The sequence below is a fragment of the Pseudophryne corroboree genome, chromosome 5 (assembly GCF_028390025.1).
Source record: "Pseudophryne corroboree isolate aPseCor3 chromosome 5, aPseCor3.hap2, whole genome shotgun sequence".
Classification (NCBI taxonomy): domain Eukaryota; kingdom Metazoa; phylum Chordata; class Amphibia; order Anura; family Myobatrachidae; genus Pseudophryne; species Pseudophryne corroboree.
The window spans coordinates 465,049,235-465,076,698 of record NC_086448.1 but is presented as its reverse complement, the minus strand read 5'-3'; the positions used below and the strand labels follow the sequence as shown (position 1 = coordinate 465,076,698).

Below are 27,464 nucleotides of genomic sequence, written 5' to 3'. Positions count from 1 at the left end.
TGGTATCACACTTTGTTTATTTTGTAGTCATGGTGACGGCTTGCTCGGACAGGGCGCCGTGAGACGCACGTTGCGGGACTATGACGTCACCGGCCCGGCGCCCTGCACGAGACACACATCGCTAGATGCACAGGGTGTTCTTCTATAAAGGTAAGAAATGTTCTTTGTAAGATTGTTCTGACGAAAGTTTAGTAAATAAACTGAAACGTTAACAGCAACGCATGGTGTTTGTCACCTATATTTACTACGATCAATAAGTCCTTGGAGTGCCGCCGTTCACATGCTATACACTACTCGCTGCAAGGCGTCTTTGGAGGGCACCGAGGTGAATACCACTGAGGAATACTGAGTGCCAGCTCTTCTGCAATTATATATATATATATATATATATGTGTGTGTGAATTCTGCTATTCTACATGTAAACTTGAAAGTTATTAAAGGTGAAGGAAACCAACTGCAATGCACTGTGGAAAAAACCTTGATTAGTGCTCTAAAGGTGCATTATTTTAAAAGTGTCATTTATAAATCCTTAGGGAACACCGTGGAGCTAATGCTAGGAAAAAAAAAAACATATGGCCTTTATAGATGAAAACAATGTGACATTATATCCTGCCAATAAATTAAAACCAGAACAGTTTCAAAATATAACACCAGCGAAATGTTTCATTAATATTTTACAGATAGATGGGGAAGGTAAATGTAATGGTCACAGTACCTTGTCATGCTGTAACTTGTTTCTTGTGAGATGTGAATGACTGTATCTTGGAATTGTGTCTAGAACAGTGGTTCACAAACTTTTTTTGTATCACGTTACCCTACAGTATCAAAATGTTTTCACAGCACCCCTAGGCCACAAGTTTCTTACTGAAAAATTTACAAAAAAATATTAAATTAAGTAAATTGTGTTTATATCATCCTTAGGTTTAATTGTGTGATGAGGGAAAGGATTTGCTTCTGTTTGTCCACATATTGTGTGATTGTCAACCACCAGCACTGGTTTTGCCTATTACATTAACCATAAATAATTTGAATTGGTCCTAAGCTACCAACCCAAGACACCCCTGCAAGTGCCCAGAGGCACCCCAGGGTGCCACAGCACACAGTCTGAGAACCACTGCATGAGTTTGACAGAATCCTTGAATCATTGATTTAAAATTTGGGACAGATGTACAAACATGAGATAAAAACTGATAACAAAAGGTACACTGACACTAATGAAACACATGGGCTGTTTTATGGATCCCTGACCATTTAAAACCTATCCTTACTGTACGGTATATCACAATCTCAGTATGGCAATACCAGATTAAAATCACTTCTAAAAAATTCTTTAACCTGCTAATAAAGCATTGTCCTAACAAATGAAGATTTTAAATATTTTTCTATCTTTAGTGAAACTGAGAAACCCAAACCTGGGATTTAGTTCAAGTGCACATGAGTAATTAGGCTACTCAGCTAAGCCTCAATAACAAAATCTTTCCTCATGCTGAAGAGGAATGCTCTGCATTGCTGTCTCCATGTCCATGTCCTGTACTGAAGCCGTCTGGAGTCCTTTAGCAAGATGGCTGCCAAGAAGATGGCTTCCTAGCTTGCACAGCCACACCATCTTTATTGTGTTGGGCGTCACAGTGCTATTTGGACGTGTAGCACTTGGCTCAGGATACAATACCTGTATTATCTGCATTATCGCTGTACCTGCATGACCGGATGTCCTCTGTACACTGACACTTACTTTGCTGTGACAGCTTATTACTGTGAGCACCACTGTGTCCATGCATCCTGCAATAAACCTGCAATCCTGGGTAAGAAACACTGTGTGGCCTAAATTTCAAATTTCTATAGCAATAGCACACATATATAAACAATTAATACTGAACTTGATATATAAGCCTCATAGTTACAACCTTACTCAGTTGAACCTTTTATGAAATATAATTCTGCTGATTAATTGGTTATGAACAATTCTACTAATACTACTATTACTATTGGTAGTATTATTATATTTAAATATTGTCTCCTTTGCCTCTGATCTCATTAGAGATTTATTCTGTAAATATTATTTTCACTGCCAGGCTAAGCTTTGTCTTTGATTAATTGCACCTACATGTTATTTATAAAACATGTATTCAGTTGTGGTTCTAGGGCGGGCAAGCAGGGCAACCGCCCAGGGTACTGTAGCATAAGGGCGCAGCCGCATACCCCCTGCCGGCGCCCCTCCACTCTTGGAGCCCATCGCCAGAGACAAGTGTCAAAATGGCTGCAGAGAAACCTTGCCAGTAGCAGGCAGTGTGAGGTCTCCACAAGATTATGGAAAGGGATGGAGAGGACTGCTTGAAGGGGATGGCAGCCTACAGAGGCGGAGAGTTTCCACAGATGAGAAGTAAGGCAGAAGCTGGAGGAGTAGCTGGTGCATGTCAGTGGTGAGTGGCGAAGGTGGAGCGGCTGGAGCTGTCAATTAGAGCTAGGCAGGAGGAAGTGGTAAAGATGGCGGCTGGCACCAGGGATCAGGCTGTGTATGAGCAGGGCAGTAGCTTGTGAGTATCCTTATATGTGGCTTTTCCTGTCTGTGTCTTCAGGAATGATGGTGGCTGTTGGGGGAGAGCGCTGTGATTGTGTCCTTCTGAGGTTGGGTGTCCTGGCCCTGTGTGCCGTGTATCTGTTCGTGCCTCCACCCTGGTGTGTGATAGTCTGTGGCCGCTACCTAGGTAAGACGGCAAAGGGCTGTGCTGGAGGTGGCTGTGCCACAGGGCATAATGATTTGTGGGGGTGGCACACATGGCTCCACTCATCATTGTCAGGGGGACGAGGTGGGGACTGTTTGGTTGATAGCAGAGAATTGTAGGGGGCTGTCAGGTGATAGCCGGGGATTGTCTGGGGGGGAGACAGGGAAGGATGCCATGACACTGAGGGGTTGCCAGGGGTGATGCTGATGGGGTGTCAGGGTAGATGAGATGTTATCCTTAAGGGGGTGTCAGTGGGGAGACAGGAATGTAATTGTGGGGTGACCTTGGGGGAGTGGGTATCAAGGGTAATGGGACATTATCACTAATGTTGGTGTCAGTGTGGTGTAGTGGATATGTCATCTCTGAGTGGTATCAGGGGTGATGGAGGCAGACTCTGTTTCATAATGTGTATAAGGGGCACTACTGTGTGGTGTTATGTGACTATTGGATACTACTGTGCGGTGTAATGTGAAATGGTACTATTCTGTGGTCACACCCCTTCCGCATGAAGCCACACACCTATATTTGTGACAGACACACTGTCCCTATGTAGATTATTGTGGGAGGGAGCAATTTGAACATTTGCCCTGAGCCCCATAAGGTCTAGAACCCGCCATGCTTGTATTATTCTGGTTTTGGGGAAGACTAGTAAGTGTAAACACCAAAAAAAATTTAAAGGTAAAATAAGTTATATTTTAATAATAATATTGTGATTTCGACAGCCGGAATTTTAACTGCAACCCATTTGTATAATCCACAACTAAAAGTGTGCCACAAGTAATGACTGATAATTTCTTTCTCTGAATACTTAGTATTCAATCCAGGGTGCTACTGTATTTACCAATGTATTTTTGCCAAAATTATATTTTTTATACAGTACAGTATGTTGATTTTTTTTATAAACTTTTTCTGTGTTACACTCTTAGTCCTGTAAATGATCACCCCCACACCACCACCACCACCACCACCCTATGATCCAAAAGAAGACAAAACATAATTTACAGTTTGACAATTGCCAACTAACATTCACATGGGGAAAAATGCCTTTCTAACCCCCAAGATAACAATCAGATGAATTCCCTGGATCAATAACCCCTATTATTTATTGTTTGGAATTGTTAGTTGGAGAAGTGTTTTCTACATATATTTGCTTTATGGAACTTTACTGGCTGAAGTTTTGATTGATTACACATCTCAGAATACTTCCCAAAATTCCACTGGGATTTCCTACAGATTGTTTCCTAGGCACCCTAGATGTTTTATTGAAACTTCATTGCTCCATCTGGATGGTGCCATTGCTAGGCTGTTGACAGAATTACCCTTAGCTACATCCGCAACAGCCCTTCTTAATTCTTCTTTGCGACTATGAACTAAGGCTAGATATACTGCAATGATCAAATAATTTATTTCCCGATGTTCATCTGGTTCTAATTGTTCATCTCTTCTCCAATTAGACCTACTGTAGATACTGTATGTTTGGTTCCAGGCTTCACAGATATTAGAATTTACCTACTCTGTTCAGACTGATTTGTTCTAGATTTTCCAAAATATGGGATATTGATCCATTCTTTTCATATTTAGCAGAATTATATGCATCTGCTAACTTGCTATCCAGCTCGAAGGAGCTTACATCCTTATTGGCTCTTGCTTTTGCAGTTCATTAAGTAGAACTCACTTTGATTAATATACAGTATCTGACCCATGGCTAATTCAGACCTCACAAGGGTTTCACATACTTTGAAATGACCACACAATTTCATTGCAGAATTTGATTTTTACCAAAGATGATGTGGATCATCGTTGTGTAGTTTCTTCTTTTCCTATGTACCTCTATCTCACTGCTCCTTTTAGGCAAGATATTGTATAATTATTCATTACTTGCATAAAACCGTTCATACCAGCTAGACCCTCCATTATCCGAGGCTGGATTGATTCGACCATGAGAGGTGTCAGTATTGATTTTTCTCTATCGTCCTAGTGGATGCTGGGGTTCCTGAAAGGACCATGGGGGAATAGCGGCTCCGCAGGAGACAGGGCACAAAAAGTAAAGCTTTAGGATCAGGTGGTGTGCACTGGCTCCTCCCCCCATGACCCCCCTCCAAGCCTCAGTTAGATTTTTGTGCCCGGCCGAGAAGGGTGCAATCTAGGTGGCTCTCCTAAAGAGCTGCTTAGAAAAGTTTAGCTTAGGTTTTTTATTTTACAGTGAGTCCTGCTGGCAACAGGATCACTGCAACGAGGGACTTAGGGGAGAAGAAGTGAACTCACCTGCGTGCAGGATGGATTGGCTTCTTTGGCTACTGGACATTAGCTCCAGAGGGACGATCACAGGTACAGCCTGGATGGTCACCGGAGCCTCGCCGCCGGCCCCCTTGCAGATGCTGAAAAGAGAAGAAGGTCCAGAATCGGCGGCAGAAGACTCCTCAGTCTTCTTAAGGTAGCGCACAGCACTGCAGCTGTGCGCCATTGCTCTCAGCACACTTCACACGGCAGTCACTGAGGGTGCAGGGCGCTGGGAGGGGGGCGCCCTGGGAGGCAATGTAAACCTATTTTTTGGCAAAAAATACCTCACATATAGCCTCCGGGGGCTATATGGAGATATTTAACCCCTGCCAGAATCCGTTGAAGAGCGGGAGACGAGCCCACCGAAAAAGGGGCGGGGCCTATCTCCTCAGCACACAGCGCCATTTTCCCTCACAGAAAGGCTGGAGGGAAGGCTCCCAGGCTCTCCCCTGCACTGCACTACAGAAACAGGGTTAAAACAGAGAGGGGGGGCACTAATTTGGCGTTAGAAATATATAAAAAGATGCTATAAGGGAAAACACTTATATAAGGTTGTCCCTATATAATTATAGCGTTTTTTGGTGTGTGCTGGCAAACTCTCCCTCTGTCTCTCCAAAGGGCTAGTGGGTCCTGTCCTCTATCAGAGCATTCCCTGTGTGTGTGCTGTGTGTCGGTACGTGTGTGTCGACATGTATGAGGACGATGTTGGTGAGGAGGCGGAGCAATTGCCTGTAATGGTGATGTCACTCTCTAGGGAGTCGACACCGGAATGGATGGCTTATTTAGGGAATTACGTGATAATGTCAACACGCTGCAAGGTCGGTTGACGACATGAGACGGCCGACAAACAATTAGTACCGGTCCAGACGTCTCAAAAACACCGTCAGGGGTTTTAAAACGCCCGTTTACCTTAGTCGGTCGACACAGACACAGACACGGACACTGAATCCAGTGTCGACGGTGAATAAACAAACGTATTCCTTATTAGGGCCACACGTTAAGGGCAATGAAGGAGGTGTTACATATTTCTGATACTACAAGTACCATAAAAGAGGGTATTATGTGGGATGTGAAAAAACTACCTGTAGTTTTTCTTGAATCAGATAAATTAAATGAAGTGTATGATGATGCGTGGGTTCCCCCCGATAGAAAATTATTGGCGGTATACCCTTTCCCGCCAGAAGTTAGGGCGCGTTGGGAAACACCCCTTAGGGTGGATAAGGCGCTCACACGCTTATCAAAACAAGTGGCGGTACCGTCTATAGATAGGGCCGTCCTCAAGGAGCCAGCTGACAGGAGGCTGGAAAATATCATATAAAAGTATATACACACATACTGGTGTTATACTGCGACCAGCGATCGCCTCAGCCTGGATGTGCAGAGCTGGGGTGGCTTGGTCGGATTCCCTGACTAAAAATATTGATACCCTTGACAGGGACAGTATTTTATTGACTATAGAGCATTTAAAGGATGCATTTCTATATATGCGAGATGCACAGAGGGATATTTGCACTCTGGCATCAAGAGTAAGTGCGATGTCCATATCTGCCAGAAGATGTTTATGGACACGACAGTGGTCAGGTGATGCAGATTCCAAACGGCACATGGAAGTATTGCCGTATAAAGGGGAGGAGTTATTTGGGGTCGGTCATCGGACCTGGTGGCCACGGCAACAGCTGGAAAATCCACCTTTTTTACCCCAAGTCACATCTCAGCAGAAAAAGACACCGTCTTTTCAGCCTCAGTCCTTTCGTCCCTATAAGAGTCATATTTGCCCAGGGATAGAGGAAAGGGAAGAAGACTGCAGCAGGCAGCCCATTCCCAGGAACAGAAGCCTTCCACCGCTTCTGCCAAGCTCTCAGCATGACGCTGGGACCGTACAGGACCCCTGGATCCTACAAGTAGTATCCCAGGGGTACAGATTGGAATGTCGAAACGTTTCCCCCTCGCAGGCTCCTGAAGTCTGCTTTACCAAGGTATCCCTCCGACAAGGAGGCAGTATGGGAAAAAATTCACAAGCTGTATTCCCAGCAGGTGATAATCAAATTACCCCTCCTACAACAAGGAAAGGGGTATTATTCCACACTATATTGTGGTACTGAAGCCAGAAGGCTAGGTGAGACCTATTCTAAATCTAAAAAAATTTGAACACTTACAAAGGTTCAAATCAAGATGGAGTCACTCAGAGCAGTGATAACGAACCAGGAAGAAGGGGATTATATAGTGTCCCGGGACATCAGGGATGCTTACCTCCATGTCCCAAATTTGCCCTTCTCACTAAGGGTACCTCAGGTTCGTGGTATAGAACTGTCACTGTCAGTTTCAGACGCTGCCGTTTGGATTGTCCACGGCACCCCGGGTCTTTACCAAGGTAATGGCCGAAATGATGATTCTTCTTCGAAGAAAAGGCGTCTTAATTACCCCTTACTTGGACGATCTCCTGATAAGGGCAAAGTCCAGGGAACAGTTGGAGGTCGGAGTAGCACTATCTCGGATACTGCTACAACAGCACGGATGGATTCTAAATATTCCAAAATCGCAGCTGATCCTGACGACACGTCTGCTGTGCCTAGGGATGATTCTGGACACAGTCCAGAAAAAGGTGTTTCTCCCGGAAGAGAAAGCCAGGGAGTTATCCGAGCTAGTCAAGAACCTCCTAAAACCAGGAAAAGTGTCAGTGCATCATTGCACAAGGGTCCTGGTAAAAATGGTGGCTTCCTACGAAGCAATTCCATTCGGCAGATTTCACGCAAGAACTTTTCAGTGGGATCTGCTGGACAAATGGTCCGGATCGCATCTTCAGATGCATCAGCGGATAACCCTATATCCAAGGACAAGGGTGTCTCTCCTGTGGTGGTTACAGAGTGCTCATCTTCTAGAGGGCTGCAGATTCGGCATTCAGGATTGGATGCTGGTGACCACGGAGGCCAGCCCGAGAGGCTGGGGAGCAGTCACACAAGGAAAAAATTTCCAGGGAGTGTGATCAAGTCTGGAGACTTTTCTCCACATAAATATACTGGAGCTAAGGGTAAATTTATAATGCTCTAAGCTTAGCAAGACCTCTGCTTCAAGGTCAGCCGGTATTGATCCAGTGGGAAAAACATCACGGCAGTCGCCCACGTAAACAGACAGGGCGGCACAAGAAGCAGGAGGGCAATGGCAAAAACTGCAAGGACTTTTCGCTGGGCGGAAAATCATGTGATAGCACTGTCAGCAGTGTTTCACTCCGGGAGTGGAAACTGGGAAGCAGACTTCCTCAGCAGGCACGACCTCCACCCGGGAGAGTGGAAACTTCATCGGGAAGTTTTTCCACATGATTGTGAACCGTTGGGAAATACCAAAGGTGGACATGATGGCGTCCCGTCTGAACAAAAAATGGGACAGGTATTGCGCCAGGTCAAGAGACCCTCAGGCAATAGCTGTGGACGTTCTGGTAACACCGTGGGTGTACCAGTCGGTGTATGTGTTCCCTCCTCTGCTTCTCATACCAAAGGTACTGAGAATTATAAGACGTAGAGGAGTAAGAACTATACTCATGGCTCCGGATTGGCCAAGAAGGACTTGGTACCCGGAACTTCAAGAGATGCTCACAGAGGACTTATGGCCTCTGCCGCTAAGAAGGGACTTGCTTCAGCAAGTACCATGTCTGTTCCAAGACTTACCGCAGCTGCGTTTGACGGCATGGCGGTGGAACGCCGGATCCTAAGGGAAAAAGGCATTCCGGAAGAGGTCATTCCTACCCTGGTCAAAGCCAGGAAGGAGGTGACCGCACAACATTATCACCACATGTGGCGAAAATATGTTGCGTGGTGTGAGGCCAGGAAGGCCCCACGAAGAAATTTCAACTCGGTCGATTCCTGCATTTCCTGCAAACAGGAGTGTCTATGGGCCTCAAATTGGGGCCCATTAAGGTTCAAATTTCGGCCCTGTCGATTTTCTTCCAGAAAGAATTGGCTTCAGTTCCTGAAGTCCAGAAGTTTGTCAAGGGAGTATTGCATATACAACCCCCTTTTGTGCCTCCAGTGGCACTGTGGGATCTCAACGTAGTTCTGGGATTCCTCAATTCACATTGGTTTAAAACCAGTCAAATCTGTGGATTTGAAGCATCTCACATGAAAAGTGACCATGCTCTTGGCCCTGGCCTGGGCCAGGCGAGTGTCAAATTGGTGGGTTTTTTCTCAAAAAAGCCCATATCTGTTTGTCCATTCGGACAGGGCAGAGCTGCGGACTCGTCCCCAGTTCTCTCCCTAAGGTGGTGTCAGTGTTTCACCTGAACCAGCTTATTGTGGTGCCTTGCGCCTACTAGGGACTTGGAGGACTCCAAGTTGCTGGATGTTGTCAGGGCCCTGAAAGTATAGGTTCCAGGACGGCTGGAGTCAGGAAAACTGACTTGCTGTTATCCTGTATGCACCCAACAAACTGGGTGCTCTTGCTTTTAAGCAGACTATTGCTAGTTGGATGTGTAATACAATTCAGCTTGCACATTCTGTGGCAGGCCTGCCACAGCCAAAATATGTAAATGCCCATTCCACAAGGAAGGTGGGCTCATCTTGGGCGGCTGCCCGAGGGGTCTCGGCTTTACAACTTTGCCGAGCGGCTATTTAGTCAGGGGCAAACACGTTTGTAAAATCCTACAAATTTGATACCCTGGCTAAGGAGGACCTGGAGTTCTCTCATTCGGTGCTGCAGAGTCATCCGCACTCTCCCGCCCGTTTGGGAGCTTTGGTATAATCCCCATGGTCCTTTCAGGAACCCCAGCATCCACTAGGACGATAGAGAAAATAAGAATTTACTTACCGATAATTCTATTTCTCGGAGTCCGTAGTGGATGCTGGGCGCCCATCCCAAGTGCGGATTATCTGCATTACTTGTACATAGTTACAAAAATCGGGTTATTATTGTTGTGAGCCATCTTTTCAGAGGCTCCGCTGTTATCATACTGTTAACTGGGTTCAGATCACAGGTTGTACAGTGTGATTGGTGTGGCTGGTATGAGTCTTACCCGGGATTCAAAATCCTTCCTTATTGTGTACGCTCGTCCGGGCACAGTATCCTAACTGAGGCTTGGAGGGGGGTCATGCGGGGAGGAGCCAGTGCACACCACCTGATCCTAAAGCTTTACTTTTTGTGCCCTGTCTCCTGCGGAGCCGCTATTCCCCCATGGTCCTTTCAGGAACCCCAGCATCCACTACGGACTCCGAGAAATAGAATTATCGGTAAGTACGGTAAATTCTTATTTTTAAAGGTCATTCATTTTGGGGACAGTGGCTACTTAGGCTGCCCCAAAGGGCCTTCCTCTCCACGTAATTATGCGTGCAGCCGATGATCACTGGCCAGAAGCTTTGCTAAAATCAACAGATAGGTATATGCTAATCTTCCTACATGCTATTGCTAGATGGCAAGCCTCCCCACAAACCTGGTGGCGGGGATCTATAAATAATGCACACACATTTATAGACCACTGAAAGAAAATGGATTTGGACACACATCCTCTTTATACCACATTCACGCACTTAATTTGAGATCTTGTTGTTATTCAGTTATAATACCATTTATTAAATAACACATTTCAATACACTGCCAGAACCAGGATTCAAACTTATAACTAGAGATGAGCGGGTTCGGTTCTCCGAGATCCGAACCCCCCCCGAACTTCACCTTTTTTACACGGTTCCGAGGCAGCCTCGGATCTTCCTGCCTTGCTCGGTTAACCCGAACACGCCCGAACGTCATCATCCCGCTGTCGGATTCTCGTGAGATTCGTATTCTATATAAAGAGCCGCGCGTCGCCGCCATTTTCACTCGTGCATTGGAGATTGAACGGAGAGTACGTGGCTGCGTTCTCTCCCTGAAAAGCTCCGTAATCTGTGCTCAGTGTGCTGCAAATATCTGTGCTCAGTGTGCTGCAAATATCTGTGCTCAGTGTGCTGAAAATATCTACGTTCTCTGCCTGAAAATGCTCCATATCTGTGCTCAGTGTGCTGCAAATATCTGTGCTCAGTGTGCTTTATTGTGGGGACTGGGGACTGGGGACCACCAGTATAATAGTAGTACAGTACAGTAGGCCATTGCTGTATCCTGCAGCTCTGTGTCACTGCAAGTATCCATTCCATATCTGTGCTGCATTTTTCTGAGCAGTATATATAGTATTACAGTGCAGCATTTTGGTGACCAACAGTATATAGTTGTACAGTAGGCCATTGCTGTATCTTGCAGCTCTGTGTCACTGCAAGTATCCATTCCATATCTGTGCTGCATTATTGTGAGCAGTATATAGTAGGACAGTGCAGCATTTTGGTGACCAACAGTATACATATATAGTACATTACAGTAGGCCATTGCTGTTTCTTGCAGCTCTGTGTCACTGCAAGTATCCATTCCATATCTGTGCTGCATTTTTGTGAGCAGTATATATAGTATTACAGTGCAGCATTTTGGTGACCAACAGTATATAGTTGTACAGTAGGCCATTGCTGTATCTTGCAGCTCTGTGTCACTGCAAGTATCCATTCCATATCTGTGCTGCATTATTGTGAGCAGTATATAGTAGGACAGTGCAGCATTTTGGTGACCAGCAGTATACATATATAGTATAGTACATTAGGCCATTGCTGTATCTTGCAGCTCTGTGTCACTTCTAGTATCCTGATCAGTGCTCAATATCTGCTGCATTGTTGTGACAAGTATGTATACTGTACTGTGCGATGTGTGTTATACACCTGGTGATTATACTAGAGATGAGCGCCGGAAATTTTTCGGGTTTTGTGTTTTGGTTTTGGGTTCGGTTCCGCGGCCGTGTTTTGGGTTCGACCGCGTTTTGGCAAAACCTCACCGAATTTTTTTTGTCGGATTCGGGTGTGTTTTGGATTCGGGTGTTTTTTTCAAAAAACACTAAAAAACAGCTTAAATCATAGAATTTGGGGGTCATTTTGATCCCAAAGTATTATTAACCTCAAAAACCATAATTTACACTCATTTTCAGTCTATTCTGAATACCTCACACCTCACAATATTATTTTTAGTCCTAAAATTTGCACCTAGGTCGCTGGATGACTAAGCTAAGCGACCCTAGTGGCCGACACAAACACCGGGCCCATCTAGGAGTGTCACTGCAGTGTCACGCAGGATGTCCCTTCCAAAAAACCCTCCCCAAACAGCACATGACGCAAAGAAAAAAAGAGGCGCAATGAGGTAGCTGTGTGAGTAAGATAAGCGACCCTAGTGGCCGACACAAACACCGGGCCCATCTAGGAGTGTCACTGCAGTGTCACGCAGGATGTCCCTTCCAAAAAACCCTCCCCAAACAGCACATGACGCAAAGAAAAAAAGAGGCGCAATGAGGTAGCTGTGTGAGTAAGATAAGCGACCCTAGTGGCCGACACAAACACCGGGCCCATCTAGGAGTGTCACTGCAGTGTCACGCAGGATGTCCCTTCCAAAAAACCCTCCCCAAACAGCACATGACGCGCTCTGTACTATGCCATTGGGCATCGGCCTTGGCAGACGACGTTGCTGGCATTTCATCGTCATGGCTGGGCGAACGCTGGGCGGGTGTGTGCCGTCAAAAGCCAACCCACCAATGTTAGAATCAATGCACAAGAAGAGTAAGTTCAGGGCTGGTCTTGTTTTGCACAAAATGTTTTTACAGGCGCTCTGCTGCACAGGTGTTCGCACTTCTGCAAAGTGAAAATACACCCTCCAATGGGCAGCGACAATCCGTTTGCATGGCTGCTAAAAACTGCTAGCGAGCTAACAACTCGGAATGACCACCCATATCCATAGTTCTTATTGCACCATGTGCCTGCAGCTTAAGATTTGGGTGGGGTGTGTTCAAACTGAAATCTAAATTGCAGTGTATAAATAAAGCAGCCAGTATTTACCATGAACAGAAACAATATAACCCACCCAAATCTAACTCTCTGCACATGTTACATCTGTCCCACCTGCAATGCAACATGGTTTTGCCCAATTGCTAACTTTTTTAGTTTGCCACCAAACCTGAATAACTCCCTAAGGAGGACATTTACTAAGCAGTGATAAGAGCGGAGAAATGAGCCAGTGGAGAAGTGGCCCCATCAACCAATCAGCAGCTCTGTATCATTTTATAGTATGCAAATTGTAGATGTTACTTCAGTGCTGATTGGTTACCATGGGCAACTTCTCCACTGGCTCACTTCTCCATTCTTATCACTGCTTAGTAAATGTCCCCCTAAATTACATAGTTTTAGTTGATTTATCAATTTTTAAAGAAATCCAAAACCGAAACATTTGAGGGTCGTTTTGCCAAAACCAAGACTTCCCATATTTTGGCCCTCATTACGAGTTGATCACTCGCTAGCTACTTTTTGCAGCCGTGCAAATGTATAGTCGCCGCCCACAGGGGAGTGTATTTTGGCTTAGCAAGTGTGCGATCGCATGTGCAGCGTGCGGGCCAAAACATTTTTTTACAGTTTCTGCGTCTGAACTTACTTGCGATCACTTCAGCCTGTCCGGTCCCGGAATTGACATCAGACACCCGCCCTGCAAACGCCTGCTTTTTCCCTACCACTCCCAGAAAACGGTCAGTTGACACCCATAAATGCCCTCTTTCTGTCAATCTCCTTGCGAACGGCTGTGCGAATGGAATCGTTGCTAGAAGCATTGCACAGCAACAATGCTGTTTGTACCCGTACGATGCGCGTGCGCATTGCGGTGCATATGCATGCGCAGTAGTAACCTGATCGCTGTGAAAATCAGCAACGTGCGATCAACTCGGAATGACTCTCTTTGAAAGCAGCAATCGTATTTTTAAAGCGCCAATCATTTACAAGGCAAAACCATAAATTTATATTATGCAAAACCAAACCCATACATATGCATTATTTCATTTGTAATAAAAATGTTACATTCTGAATTACATATGCAGAGAATAACAGTTTGAATCTATCTCTATGTTTACTTTAAATCCTTAGAATTAAAAAAATTTCAAAGTCCATCCTTTGTGTAAACAGTTGTAGGTGACTCATGACAATGTAGTAATACCATGGTTATTGGCAGCTGTTTAGTAAGGATCCCGGCCATCGGAACACTGACGGTGGAATCTTGACAGTGTTCAGAATGTCGACACCAGCATCCCGACATAGGGGTATATTTACTAAAATTCGTAATTTCCCGGCTGAGGTTAAAGATCTAACACGAATGACATCGAAAGTGTGATTTTGCAACTTTTTGAATTTATTACGACTAATTTAAGCTGTCGTATTTTTCTACTTCGTGTTTTGCCATGTCGATGTCATTTGTAGTTTTGTTTGGTAGAATGCGGCCGATTTAGTGGTTTTGCGGCCGTGTTATGTGTTTTTTTTACGGCTGCGTCACATTTTAGTCACGGCAGTGTTTGTCCGTTCACGGCCGCTTTTTTTTCTTAAGTTTCGTTTTTGTCACTCTTGTCCGTGATTGGTTTGATTCGTGATGGAGGAGTGTCTGTGCACATTACTATAAAAACGCCCCAAACCGGCCGCACCTCGTGGGTTTAGCTAGTGGAGAGGAGAGAGGAAGGTGTGTTAGGAGTTGGTGAGTTTTGTGGAGTTTTTGGTGGATTTGTTGTTGATTTTTGCGATTGTTGAGTGCTGTACTGTGTGTGTAAGTAGTCTTGTCATACCTGTTGTGTAGTTTTTTCAAAGTTTGTCTACTTTTTTGTCCTTGTTTTTTTTTTCAAGTCTATTGTAATTGTTTGTGAGTGAGTGTGTGTGTGTGTGTGTGTGTGTGTGTGTGTGTGTGTGTGTGTGTGTGTGTGGGTGTTGGGTGTGTGGTGTGTAGTGGTAGTGGAGGAGTGTGTTTTCTGTTTTTTTTTCTCTGTGTTATTTGTAGTTTGTCGGGATTATGTCCCAGTCAGAGGTCAGTGTGTTGGAGGAGGTGAGTGAGAGGGAGGAGGTGAGTGAGGTGGAGGAGGTTAGTGAGAGGGAGGAGGTGAGTGAGGTGGAGGAGGTTAGTGAGAGGGAGGAGGTGAGTGAGGTGGAGGAGGTTAGTGAGAGGGAGGAGGTGAGTGAGGTGGAGGAGGTTAGTGAGAGGGAGGAGGTTAGTGAGGAGGAGGGGGTCCCTGTTGCTGCGTTTTCCAGTGATAGTGAAGGTGCTGTGGCTCCGCAGCCACGCACCACTACAAAGACTGGGTGCAATGTGAAGTTCAGCTATGCTGAAAACATGGCTTTGGTGCGGGAGCTGATGAGGCATCATCGGCAGTTGTTTGGCCATGATGCTGCCAAGGTGTCCACACGTAGGAAGTCTGTACTGTGGGGTAAAGTCATTGCGGCAGTGAATAGTGAGGGTGTGGTGAGGCGGACTGAGGACACATGTCGCAAGCGCTTTTATGATATAAAGCGCCGTGTCAAGGCAAAGATGGCCAAGGAGGCCAAATCAGCCCGCCAAACCGGGGGTGGACACCCCTTCCGTGCTTCTTATCGGGATTGGGAGGAGCCTGTGCGTTCCCTTATTCCACCCGAAGTGGTTGGTGCGCTTCATGTCCGGGATTCTGACCGGCCAAGGCAGGATGGTGAGTATTTGTTAAAATTTTAAAAGTGTTAACATCTGTGTGTTGTCATTTGTTGTTTGTAATTTAATCCTGCTAATTATGATTGTCACTTTGTTAATTGTTACATTGTGTTGGTGATGTCGTGCAGGCCTGGGCAACCTGTGGCTCTACAGGTTTTGGCAAACTACAAGTCCCATCATGCATTGCCTCATTTTTGTTAATAGTGAATGCTACATCTGTTGCAGTGCATGCTGGTATGTGTATTTTTACTACATATTCAGAGGTCCAGCTTGTACATAACTGTTTTTTTTTAACACAAAATAAATGCTTTATTTGCATTTCTGTTTATTGTGTGTTGTTGTGTGTTGTCCTTTTTTTTTTATAGGCATATTTTTTTGTCAAATACATTTTTATGCAGATATTTAAGGCTAGTGTTGTATTTGTTGTTAAAAATTTGTAAGCTTAGCGTGCAATATTGTTGTTGAGTCAAGCTATGTTTTTTTTTTTAAAACATTATAATATTGTGCATTATTTGGCTTTGTGTATGGATTAATTAGTGTCATTGATTCTTATTTAAAGGATACACACCCAATGAAGTCATCCAGAAAAAAATATACATAAAATTGTTTACTTATCATTAGGTTCCAGATGTTTACATCACAATAAGGAAATTCAGATAACAATGAGTATTCAAAGTATGTTCATAAGTTTTTATCACATTTTTCAACAGTACGCCAGAGAAGCACCACAGCCAGGCCACAGCCAACACTGCCAAGTGATGCAGATGGCGGGAATGCAGGTAAGAATTCACTGTAATCACATATTCTGCAAACACATTGAAGATCAAAATATTAATGTTTCTCTTATCACATAGGTTCTTCTTCTGCAAACCGCCCTCCACTAAGGCGACCATCACAGGGCTCGGTGAGTGTGCCTAGGAGGCCAACCAAGAGACGTCGTCTTGAGGCTGAGTCTGCTGCTCCATCATCACCACCCCGGCGGCGCATCTTCGCAGTGTTGCCCCTGCCACCACAGGCAATTTTGGCAAGTCCACAAAGTGATTAGCCACAATCACCTCAGCTGTCTGGTGAGTAAACATAAAAGATAATTGTCACAAAAATTTAAAACAGTGTGGTCTATGAATTAACCTGGATAAGGCATAATGAATTGAAAAACCACTGATATGTGCAAGGTGTTCTATGCTGAAAAAGTGTAAAATAAAACATTTAAAATTCTGTTCGTCCCTGTTTGGCTTGTGCCTTTATCACCTTGCACATATCATTGGCTTTTCAAATCCTTAGGTCTTCTCCATGTTAATTCATCTGCACCACTGTTTGTGTAGTGTCAAAATAATTATATTTGTTTAATTTCTTATTCCAGCCAATAATCACAAACAACAAGCACATGGTATGTTTGTCATTTTTTAGTTTACATTTTCAGATGTGATGTTGGCTATAGCAACCATTTTTTTTTCTTTTAAAAAAAAAAAACAAACATAAATGTAATCTTTAATCCAAATGTTTGCCATGGCCAACATCTCCATTTCGAAACATAGGCCACCTTAAGACATTTACCTGTTTTTTTTTGTTTTAAAAAGTGTTTTTTGTTAGTTTAAAAAGTTACACACACACACAACACTGACTGCCTTTATCAATTTATGAGTGTGTAACAAACCACATTTAATGCATTGTGTGTGTTTCACAAAAGGAAGGGGCATACACAATCTGGAAATGCATTAATGTAAAATGGCGAAAGTTCTTCGTGTTTGCAAATTAATCATGGCTTAGAGTCCGAGAACTAACAAATTATTTTTACAATTGAGTTTTGAAAATTAGAAGGCACATATGTGTTTCAAAAGGTAAGCTTCCTAGGTAATTTGAGCACACAAACTCTGAAACATTTTCAACATGAGTATTATTAAGTAAGCCATGTTTTGGTCAAGCAAAGAAATATTATTTATGCTAAATAGTGGCTGTTATCAACCCCATACAGAACCACCCATCATGGTCGAGGACGCACATCAGGAAAGTGACCAGCAGCCTACCTACACACTACACCTGCAGCCCATCGATCCTACCCAGCCAACCCCGCAGCAGGACATAACACAAACACCACAAACATCCGTTAGCCCCCAGTTGATGCCAACACCACCCCAGCAACAAATGTCCCCTGACTTTTGGAACAGTTGGGCCACACAACAGGCACAAAACTATGCCTGCCTGAACACCCACACCCAACACCTTGCCAGTCTGCCCCATCATCTTCCTCGCATCAGTCGGAACTCAGGCAGACTGATAGTTCAGGTAGGCAGAATAGCAAATTCAATGGAACAAATGAGGGCAGACAACAGTCAAATGCTTGCCAATTTAACAAGAATCATCGATGAACAACAGCGGCAGCAACAAGCCCTAATCCAAATAATACCACACAACCAAGTGGTCCACGAAAATTTATCAAGAATTATTGCCAGCAACACTGCCACAATTAACCAACTGAATGCAAGCATACACAACCTCAGCCAAAGCATTAATGTGTTGGCATCCCAACAAGTCAGCTCAAGCTCCGGAACTACTACACCAAGCCAGACCCCAGTTACCTCCCCTGTTAGACGCTCCAGCAGAACACGGGCCACCGAACCTGGTCAATCCTCTGCACCCAGCACACAAAAAAAAAAATAAGGAAGGATGCATCAAATGTTTGTAACCAAATACATTTTTCTGTATTGTTTACCCAAAAATGCCTGTGTCCGTGCAAATCATTATAAAAGACGCAATGTGTATGGTTTAATGGGGTAATAAGTGACACTTTAAGTTAGTCAAATTACAGTATAAATGTACAGACCAGTATTAAAAAAAAAAAACACAACAAAAAAAACATTCACACCTACAATACATTTAATAAAAGTGGTTAGTCAAGGCTATTTGAAACTAAACAATACTTACCGGTAAAATAACGCAGAATAACTTCTTGCCTTACCTGCCTTCCTACATCTGTACTGACACTGTAACCAGATGTTTCTAACTCACCTACTTGCTGACTGTTTTCTTCATCAACATGTGGCAGATGTTGGGTCAAACACAGATTATGAAGAAAACAGCAGCAGAACACAATCCTAGTCACCTTTGAGGGACTATACAACAAAAGCCCAGCAGATTTATCCAGACACCGAAACCTAGATTTCAGCACCCCAAAACATCTTTCTATCACATTCCGCGTAGACTTATGTGCATGATTGTAATTGTGTTCAGCAGGAGAATCAGGTTGGGACAATGGAGTAAGTAGCCAAGAGTAGCAGCCATAACCACCATCACCTGAAATACAGATATAGCCAACATTAGTACATTTGTATTGTGAAAAAACACCTAAAAAAAAACAGGAGTTTTAAGTTACCACACATACACACAACACACTTGGAACATACCCAGCAGCCAGCCATCAGGCATTTGTCCGTCCTCAAATTTATCAAAGAGGGTTGACTGACTGAGGATGAAGGAGTCATGGCAGCCGCCAGGGTAACCTGCAACCACACTCATAATTTTTAGATTTGCATCACAAACCACCTGGACATTAGTTGATTATCTAGAATGCCGATTGGTAAAGACATATTGCCTGCCCCTAGGTGGTCTCAGCTCAACGTGTGTGCAATCGATGGCACCCAGCACATTGGACATGCCAGCAAGCTCATAGAAAGCTACCCTGACTGCATGCCACTGCGACTCCTGGGCAGGGAAGCAGATAGAGGCATCTATATGGGGTTCCAAGACATCCAAAACCTGAGTGGACATTAATAAATATAAGGTGAGTGTCATGATCTGTAATCAATACAATACTGTGTTCTAAGACCTAACAGAAGCAACACTTAGACATAGACGTGTATGTATATTTCAACTCACCTGATTCAAATATTTGGAAAAGGTGGGCTGGGGGATACCAATGACGTCGCCTGTCACAGCCTGGAAGCTCCCAGTAGCCATAAAGTGCAACACAGCCAGGAGTTTGTGCAGGCCTGAGACAGAGCGAGAGCGTGCTGTCTCAGGGTCTAGGTCCAGTTTGACAAGGTCATACAGACGGAAAATGTTGCTTCTATTTAGCCGAAACATCTGTATGACCCTATCATCAGACAATGCGTTTAAGTTTAAACGCCCCCTAAAAAAACGAGGCCTGCGCAGCCTCCGCGGCACCTGTACAACCTGCTGACCATGTTCACTTACCTGGCCCTGATTTCTTGAAGACTCATGGAGCAGTCTCAGGTATCCCCCAGCAACCAGAAAATCAGTAGCACACACAGCAGCAGCCATTTCAGAGTGAGAGTTATTCAAAATGTGCCTGGGACTCTTTTATAGGGCCAAACATTCAGGTGTGACGAATGAATAATTGAATACACATGTAAACACGCTTATCAAAAGCAGGTCTACTTTTTTTTAGGACTTTTTTACGATTTGTATTTTTTCACGACCGCAAATGCATTTTCACGGTACACATTACAAATACGAATGGTTAGTAAATGACCGTGATTCATACCTAAACAGCCGCGTTTGGCCGAAGGTGTATTCATTCGTATTTTTTTACAAGAACTTCCAAATAAATACGAATGCTCTCATCACTGCCGTGATTTGTGCTTAGTAAATTCCCGAGATGACACTTTGAAGAAAAAACACCAAATCGGTCAAAATCGGGACCTTAGTAAATATACCCCATAGATTCTGCTGGCGCTGAGATCCAGAACGCAAGAATTCCAATCGAGGTCTGCGCCACCACTCTGCACTGGTAAGTCGTGGGTGGGGGGAGCCTAGATTTAAATTTAGGCTGTGGAAGGGGTGGGGGTAGGGATAGGCTCCAGGGGGTGTAGGAGGTTAGGTTTAGGCTGAGGGGAGGGGTGTTATGGTTAGGCACCACCGGGGAAGGTTAGGATTAGCAGTGATCGCACTGAGCCAAAAAATAAAAAGATGGTCCAAGGGACCCCTCACTTTAAAAAATTGGGGTCCTACTCAACTTTTTCTGGGTCCCATAACATTTTATGCTTTTGAGCTCCCCGTTTGCTGTTAGACCACCCCACATGCAGTGCTTAAAGTGGAACTCACCCCCTCCCTCCAGTGCCCATGCAATAAAGGTATTGTGCGCCCCAAAAAGGGGGCGTGGTCTAAAAAAGAAAGGGGCATGGTCACACAATAGTAATAATCCCCACAGTAGTAGCACCCCTAATACACATAATGCCGACAGAAATAGCACCCCGTAATACACAATGCCCACAGCAGTAGCGCCCCTTTTACAATGCCCACAGTAGTAGTGCTCCTTATGCAATGTCCACTGTACTGGTAGTGCCCACAGTGGTAGTTCCCCTTATATAGAGCCCATAGTAGTGGTTCCCCTTATGCAATGCTCCCAGTAGTAGTTCCCCTTATGTCCCCAGGAGTGATGCCCCTTATGAAGTGCCCCCTTTACAATGCCCTCATTAGTAGTGCACCCATTAGTAATGCCCTTAATGGTAATGCCCCTGTGTAGTATTGCCCCCAGTAGTAATGTCACCTGTAGTAATGCCCCCAGTCGTTTAGCCCATGTAGTTTAGCCCCATGGAGTCTGCCCCAAGTAGTAGTGCCCCCTGTAGTTATGCCCCCAGTAGTAATGTGCCCCTGTAGTTGTGCCCCCAGTAGTAATGCGCCCCTGTAGTTGTGCCCCCAGTAGTAATGTGCCCCTGTAGGTTAGCCCCATTCAGTTTGCCCCCAGTAGTTTGCCCCTAGTAATGCCCCTGTAGTAATGCCCCCCGTAGTAATGCGTCCCTGTAATTATGCCCCCAGTAGTAATGCACCCCTGTAGTTTAGCCCCATGCAGTTTGCCCCCAGTAGTATGCCCCTAGTAATGCCCCAGTAGTTATGCCCCCAGTAGTAATGCACCCCTGTAGTTATGCCCCCAGTAGTAAAGCGCCCCTGTAATTTAGACCCATGTAGTTTGCCCCCAGAAGTTTGCGCCAAGTAGTAATGCCCCCAGTAGTAATGCCCCTGTAGTTATGCCTCAAGTAGTAATGCCCCCAGTAGTAATGCCCCTGTAGTTATACCCCCAGTAGTAATGTGCCCCAGTAGTTATGCCCCCAGCAGTAATGTGCCCTGTAGTTATGCCCTCAGTAGTAATGTGCCCCTGTAGGTTTGCCCCATGTAGTTTGCCCCCTTGTAGTTAGCCCCTGTAGTTTAGCCCCCCTGTAGTTATGCCCCCAGTAGTAGTCACACATGTTTTCAAAAAAACTAAAAAAAACACCATACTTACCAATCCCCGCTCCCGCTGTGATCCTCCTGGCGTCCGCTTCACTCCGCTCCCCAGCACTATGAGAGAGGCGTCATGACGTCTCTCTCATAGCGCGCATTGACAGAGCCGGGACCCGTAAGCAGGAGCTCAGTACTGAGCTCCTGCCGCCGGCTTCCGCTGTGCAGGGAGAGCCGGGCGCCACTGATAACACAATCTCAGCGGGCGCCTAGCATCTCCCTGCGGCGCCGGCTCACATCGGGTTAGGTGAGCCGGAGGAGGCGGAACTGTGTTCCGTCTCCAAGTGGAACTGACAGAACGCAGATCCGCCCCATTCCGGCTCACTTTAACACCTGCCCACATGTCATACACATAAGGCTACTGTACACTATGGATGTCACATTTTCAGTACTGACAATACATTGCCTTGATCTTACATAGACAACTGTAGTAGCTAAATACAGTTCTAGATCTGTACTTCGATTACACTTAACATCCACGTTTTAAGTACTGTACATTCAAGCGGCCGGGATCCTGGCGTCGGGATGCTGCCAGGATCCCGGCTGCCGGCATCACATACCAACCGCCTCTGAAACAATATATTACATTGTATTGCAATAATTAGCTATTGATATGTGACAGCTACTGGTACCTCAAGTATAATGCCTATAAACTGCCTAATGGTGACCAGCATTGCTAACATGGCACAATCAGGCTTACAGGAGGCAAATGGGTCCTGCAATCAATATGTATGAAGTGGATCAGTGGTCGAAGTGGGGCGGTATGCGGCGGTATGGCATACCGCCACTTCTCCACAGACCCGGAAGTTGTTTTTTTTTAACATGCAGGGGACCTACAGGACTCTGCAGCAGACAGCGCTGGGGCAGTGTGTCTGTCCCCAGCGCTGGTGGACCGGCAGGATGTGGCGGCGGACAGCGCTGGGATCAAATGTCTGATCCCAGCGCTGATGAGGCTGCAGCGGCGGAGGCATTTAAAGATTAGCGCCATCTGTGAGCCAATCACGGCTCATGGATCCGCGGCCAATCACAGGCGGCTGCGGCGAGCCAGTCAGCGCTCGCCGCATCATAGGCCCCACCCCCGGAATTTGACGTCAGATGCCGCTGGGACGAGGAGAAGAGAAAAGGAAGAGCGGCAAAGAGCTCCGGTGGCCGCGGAAGAGGCCAAAAGACGCGCTCCAGGAGGAAGATGTCCTGCGGCAGAGGATAGAAAAGTCGGCGCCGCTGGCCAGGACAGGCCAGCGGCAGAAGACAGAAGAGGCGGCGCCGCTGGCCATGATGGGCCAGCGGCAGAAGACAGAAGCTGAGGACCGGAGTGACCACCAGGGGTGGAAAGAAAACGAGCTAATGAAGCTCCCCCAGGTGCCTCTCCCACCAGGACAGGTAGGCAAAATCAGGCTACAGGCCTGTGGCGCAGTAAGCGGGCACTAGGCCCTGGGGTTAATTCAGGCCTTTGGCCTGTCCCCATGTAGAGGGCATAAGGCCCTAGTTCAGAGTGGCCCTTTAGGCCCAGGTCACCCAACTGGCCCCATGTTAGGCGGGTGCTAGGCCCGTGGGTGTAGTCAGGCCTCTGGCCTGTGCGCAGTTAGGGAGCCCCCCCTCAGGTGATTAAGGGTGATCTGGGCGCAAGGCCCAGGTCACTCCAACCTGTTCCTGGGGCAATGTGCCTATAATCAATAGGGGATAGGTAGGGGTCTCACTCTCCCTATCACTGCTGTCACTCTCTCTCTGTCACTGTCCCTGCTGTCATTCTCCCTGTCACTGTCCCTATGTCCCTGCTGTCACTCTCCCTCTCCCATAATTGTGGATCATACCGTGTGTCATAATGTGCATTGTGGATCATACCGTGTGTCATAATGTGAAATGTGGATCATACCGTGTGTCATAATATGAATTGTGGATCATACCGTGTGTCATAATGTGAATTGTGGATCATACCGTGTGTCATAATGTGAATTGTGGATCATGCCGCGTGGCATAATGTGAATTGTGGATCATACTGTGTGTCAAATGTGAATTGTGGATCATACCGTGTGCTATAATGTGAATTTTGGCTCATTCTGTGTGCTATGATGTGAATTTCGACTCATTCAGTGTGCTATAATGTGAATTTTGGCTTATTCAGTGTGCTATAATGTGAATTTCGACTCATTCAGTGTGCTATAATGTGAATTTTGGCTTATACTATGTGCTATAATGTGAATTTCGACTCATTCAGTGTGCTATAATGTGAATTTTGGCTTATACTATGTGCTATATTGCATCCTTAACTTTTCCATACCCCCACTTCAAAATTTCCACTTCGTCCACTGAAGTGCATGCAGTCAATATACCAGCTGTTGGGATCCCGGCGTTCAAGAGACAGATGCCTGAATCCCGACAGCTGGAATCCCGAACACAGCCAGATATTCTCACTCGGTTGGTGGGTCCATGCCACCAACCGAATGGGAACAGAACCTGTGGCGAGCAAAGCAAGTACGCAAGGGGACTTGCCACCAGGATTCTGACAGTATGCCAGCTGTTAGTATAGTGACAGCTGGCATCCCGTCTGGCGGATTATCATATATATCCCATACTAGGTACTGTAGTAACACCCTATAGGTCACCTCACTAGCAGCACTAAATGACGACAGTATCAATATCTGTCACAAATCAGTTACTCTGTGCGGGTGGTCTTCTGTATGCCCACTGACGGGATCCCGGCGCACAGTATACCGGCGCCGGGATCCCGACAGCCAGCATACCGACACTTATTCTCCCTCATTGGCGTCCACGACCCCCCTGGAGGGAGAATAAAATAGTGTGGCGCGCGTAGCGTGGCGAGCGCAGAGAGCCCGCAAGGGGCTCATTTGCGCTCGCCACACTGTCGGTAAGCCGGCGGTCGGGCTCCCGGCACCGGGATGCTGGTCGCCGGGAGCCCGACCGCCGGCATATCGTAGTGAACCCCTCTGTGCTGCTTACTCTATCCCACACTGCTCACTGATTGTGTTGTCTATACTCTAGCTTAGTCATAGAGTTTCAGACAAGCTAATCAAATGAATGTGTAATTCCGTTCTGCAACCAAATGCACACTAGTAAATGCTGCATCAAAGTCCTCATGGTGACCTCTGTAGGTAAAGGGCTAGCAGACAGATGTTTATACCCTGACACGTAGCACTAAACTCTTGGCACTGATAATGTTGGTCAGAATCACGTCACTTAATCAGAATGTAGACAATCACAAAAGTATCACCTACAGATTAACTAGGTGTGAGTCAGTGTAGAGCAAAACAGTAGTGGTAAAGGCCACATTACCACATTTTCCTTTATAGATACAGTATTTACAATGATATAAAAATCTGGAAACTGTGATTATAATTTTAGTGAGATTTGATTGAAATAGCATAGGAGTCTGACTATATTCTGTTTTGTGATTGTCAGTATCATTGGAGGTCAATCACACAGTACAGTAGTTTCCTACAAAAAGTGTCTTCCATTGTACCAGTATGCACTTCTTTGTGAATGGTTATACATAACAGGATGTTGTCTGTTTTCTTTTGATGTTGTGAGGAGTGTTTATTAGTAAATAATTCTATAATTTGTAAATCATTTACAGAGCACAAAATAAAAAACGAGTACAAAATTTGTTGTTGCAGCACATCTCAACCTGCTCAAATATGCTTCTAGTCAGTGCTTTTTTCCGGATGACATGCATCTTTTTCTTTTTTGGTACAATTTTTTCATTTTTATAACTTGTTCCAGAAAAAACAAGAAATCAGCTAAGTTAATTTATAAATAAGTACAATAAGCATTTGAAGATTTGTCAACAATAAATTAACTGAAGGCCATTTCAAAGATGAGGGCATGTAAGAGCTCATGTTTGTGTGTTAGCCTATTTCAAAGCTTCCCAAACTCCACCATTACATTCCAGGTTTTAAGAATATCCATGCTTTAGTCCAGATTGTTAAATCAAATTGAGAGGTACTAATTAAATCACATGTGCTGAAGAATGGATATCCTTAAAACCTGGACTGTATAGGTGGAGTGTGGTGAACTTTGGCCTATAGGCTTTTTGAATCCTCTTACTAATAGCTAGAAAAGGATTCGGGGTGAGTGACAGCACATCTGTTGTTTAGTGGTCCAATAGGACTTGAGTGGGTGGAGTTATTATGAGTCTACATTATAAAGTAGATTGTCTTGCTAGGATCTGGATCTCTACTGTTTGCACCAGACCCTCCAACATCAGATAATATAAATTACCTGTTTCATATATTTTCCCTTATAGACAATTCTGATCTATTGTGGTACAGTATTTTCTTTTATTATCTTAATATATGGTTCAATAGCTATTACATTTATTGATATTTAAATTTATTTTAAGTTCCAATTGATGAATTTTGCCTCTTTTGTTGTTTGCCACACAAATCCACCACTGTTCTGGACTTGTTGACAGGTGCATTGTCATGATGGAGAATGTCAACACGAGCATGAGCTCTTGGATGGTGCTTGGGCAGGCAGTCATTGGCACTGCTGCACGAGTGCTACAGTAGCTACATGACCAGTCTTGGCCACAAAAATTGCCACATCTGCTTGACCACATTGGAACTTCCGTGGCAGCACACCTCCAACTGGGATTCACTGAGCTGACAGTTGTTTGGTCTAATAGGTCGGAACTATAGATTCAGGATTCCTCACCACTGATCATCTACCAGAGTTTGAGTGACCGTCATCAAATCTGACCAGCATGTTGCTGTACCAAGTCACGTGAGCCTTCTTCTGCTCTTGAGTCAGCTGATGGGGCACCCAGCATTCAGAAACCTTGCTCAGACCAAGCTTTTCATGGAGTATCAAGTGGTGGATCCCCATGAGATACTTATCTCCTTCTCTAACTGGGTCACGGTCACGCTGGCTGGCAACCAACTCAACTATGGCCTGCACAGCAGCAACATTGTCCTAGATGATGGCACACATAAATCTTCCAGGGACCGTCTCCCGCGACAAAATTCTGCAAACATCTCAAACATAGTGGTTCGGGAAGATGCTTCCACCTGAAAAGCAACTCGTAGTCAGTCAAAACTCTCCTGATGTCGCAGACCACTCTTGTAGTTGTAGAAGATCATGGCTCTCCAGTGTTCTCTGTTGAGTTCCATAACGAGTGTGTGAAGTAAGTGAACATGCTGACTTCTTTGGTGTACAGTGCTGCTTATATACAGGTCTATGCCTTGACATTTCACAAGATCTTTAGTCAGAGATTACAGTTCACAACCAGACAGTGAGATTGTATCTACTCTACCTATGCACTACACATCTGAAAACTTATTGCACACTCCTCATATATAGATAGAGATTGTTTGGCACTCCTGTGTATATGGTCAATGATGCTCTCTGGTGCCCTCCGTAAAAACAGTGCAGGTACTTTATGGAAGAATAGCCAGCACTCTGAGTATGATGATAATCGTAAGGATACTTTGACCAATAAAGCAGCCGGCGTCCTTTTTTCAGTAGCCGGTTAATCATCTAAAAGCATTATTGTATTGTAAACCCATGGAACAAATCCTGTGGCCAGACATTTCTAGAAAAAGGGTCATAATCTGCCAGCGCTTAGACATAAAATCACTGATCACGACCCGCAAGTTTTACGGGGCGGGGACAGAGTGAGTGAACGGCTAAAATTTTAATCCAAGTGGATTTTTGTGTTGAACACTACTATTTCTAAAGGTCTTAACA

General features: G+C 45.1%; 1 long non-coding RNA gene across 1 annotated transcript in view; it reads left to right on the top strand.

The window, feature by feature from the left end:
- LOC134929129 (uncharacterized) overlaps positions 1–27,464 on the top strand; it is a 235,581-nt gene that overhangs the window by 17,150 nt on the left and 190,967 nt on the right. The window contains exon 2 of the long non-coding RNA XR_010178307.1: positions 28–150. This is a non-coding gene — a long non-coding RNA (uncharacterized LOC134929129). The remainder of the gene's footprint in view (positions 1–27; positions 151–27,464) is intronic.